The 2,552-nt window shown below is 42.1% G+C and overlaps 1 pseudogene; it reads left to right on the top strand.

Annotated features, from left to right (window-relative positions):
• The first annotated feature begins 982 nt into the window (after positions 1 to 982).
• Positions 983 to 1,917, top strand: LOC115641145 (annotated as a pseudogene).
• The last annotated feature ends 635 nt before the right edge of the window (positions 1,918 to 2,552 follow it).

Raw genomic sequence — 2,552 nt, 5'->3', positions numbered from 1 at the left:
AGAACTTACAAATAACAAGACACGGGGCCATGTTTCCAAAAGTATCTCGGCACCTAGTGGGATTTTCAGAAGCACCTAGGAGCTCACAAGTCATTGATTTCAAAGGGTGTTGAGGGCCTAGATATTTTGAGAATCCCACTAGGTACCTCAATGCCTTTGAAAATCTGCCCCCCGGCTTCTTTCTGAAAGCCCTTACAGTCCTAGCAGTCACAGCAGAGAAGGGAGTGGGGAACAGAGGCAGAAAAAGGGGAAATGACTTGTCCAAGGTCACACAGCAGGTCACTGGCAGAGACAAGAACAGAGCCTCAGTGTCCTGACAGTCGCTGCATTGCACTGCATAGAGTAAACGATACAACATAACAATGATGGAGGGATGCTGCTAGTCCATTGTTACACGCAGGCAGAACTGCAGCTGGGAGTTGTAGCCATAAATCAGTTTGGAAGCAGGCAGCCAGCCATCTAAGCACAGAGCTTGGAGTAGAAACGTTACAGATGAGCTGCTACTTACAATGCTGGAGGAGTCTATGTCATATTGCTCTGCAAAGTGGGAATCAGGCTGTGTTGGCATTTTAATCTGTTAATATCTTGACCAACTGTGAGCTTGGTAATGGTTACAATAGAGGGACCTTCTTTGAAAAAACTGTTGGGTTTGGAGTGCGCTTTGTTCCATCCTTCACACTGCATTTTATCAAACCACACCTTGGGCCAAATCCTCAGATGTGGTAAAGTGACAAAGCTCCATTAACTTTAAAGGAGCTGATCCAATTTACATTACTGTGATAATAGACTGATTAAGTGTCAGAGGCAAGGAGCAGCTAACAATACCTAATCACTGCAAGTGACGAGTTCTGTGTACCTTTCACATTCACATAATGAGGTATTAGGGTAAGGAGAAACAGGGTCGTTCTCTCTGTCACTCTAATGCTGATCATTGTCCTTCTCATTCCCTCCACAGCCATCACACGATGTACTGAGGAAGAAAATGTCCAACCAAACCGCTGTAACCGAGTTCCTTCTCCTGGGATTCTCTGACATTCAGGAACTTCAGATTTTACACTTTGTGGTGTTTCTACTGCTTTTCCTGATATCCCTGCTGGGGAACCTTCTCATTTTCATAGCCATAGCCCTCGATCACAACCTTCACACCCCCATGTATTTCTTCCTCATGAATCTGTCCATCCTAGACCTCGGCTCCATCTCTGTCACCATCCCCAAATCCATGGCCAATTCTCTCATGAACACCAGATGGATTTCTTATTCTGGATGTGTTGCCCAAGTCTTTCTCTTTGCCTTCTTTGCTTCAGCAGATTATGCCATACTGACCGTCATGGCGTATGATCGATATGTCGCCATCTGCCAACCACTGTACTATGAGACTGTGATGAACAGGAGAGCTTGTGTCCAAATGGCAGCCAGTGCCTGGATCAGTGTTATTCTCTACTCTGCAGTGCACACTGGAAACACATTTGCAATATCCTTTTGTGGCGGCAACATGGTGGATCAGTTCTTCTGTGAAATCCCCCAGCTCCTCAAACTCGCCTGCTCTGGTTCAGACCACAGTGAACTTGGATTTCTCATTTTTAGTTTATTCTTATGGTTAAGCTGCTTTGTTTTCATAATTGTGTCATATGTTCAGGTCTTCACAACAGTGGTGAGAATTCCCTCTGAGCAGAGCCGACATAAAGCCTTCTCCACCTGCCTTCCTCACTCATTGTGGTCTCCTTGTTCCTTTGTACTGCCATTTTTGCATACCTGAAACCCATCTCCAGCTCTCCATCAGTTCAAAATCTCTTGGTGGCTGTTCTCTACTCTGTGTTGCCACCAATGATGAATCTGATCATCTACAGCATGAGGAACAAGGAGCTCAAAGGTGCACTGAATAAACTGAAAGGTTGGAGGTTATTTATTAGGAATTAAATGTCCATATTTATCCTTTGATCATGATTTCATTTTGTGTTTCTTTAGAAATATAATTATCTGACAATATTATTGTCTCCATGAGAACTTAACATGCTATCTCTTCATGTAGAATTGGGTATTTACACTAGTAAAAATCCAAATTTGACTGAAGAGAAAAAAAGAGTTATTATACATTTACACAAAAGTAAATAAGATCATTATCTATCTATCTATCTATCTATCTATCTATCTATCTATCTATCTATCTATCTATCTATCTATCTATCTAATGTTTATATACTGTTACCCATCACCATACTATATGAGCACTTTTCACATAATGTCAGTAGCCATAGCAAAAGTCTCTAGTGGTGTCTCTGGCTCTTCTTATTTCGGGGACTAAAAATTCTGATTGAGGTATCAATGCACATGTTGTTTGTTTCTCTGTTTTTTAATTTATTTTTGTTTAGCTGGTTGGTTGGTGGTTTGATTTGTTTCTTTGTTCAGGTGGTTTGGAGGTGGAATGGCCCAGGGACACAGTGAGAGTTTGGTTGACACAGGAGTGCCCATATATCATCTCTTTGATCATTTTTTTCTGAGCACACTGAAGGTTTGCTCCCCACAATAATAAAAGGGTGCAAAAGAGGTTTCTG

Source organism: Gopherus evgoodei, unplaced genomic scaffold, assembly GCF_007399415.2.
Source record: "Gopherus evgoodei ecotype Sinaloan lineage unplaced genomic scaffold, rGopEvg1_v1.p scaffold_33_arrow_ctg1, whole genome shotgun sequence".
Lineage (NCBI taxonomy): Eukaryota > Metazoa > Chordata > Testudines > Testudinidae > Gopherus > Gopherus evgoodei.
The sequence above is the reverse complement of the archived record's forward strand: the minus strand, read 5'-3'. Positions and strand labels throughout refer to the sequence as shown.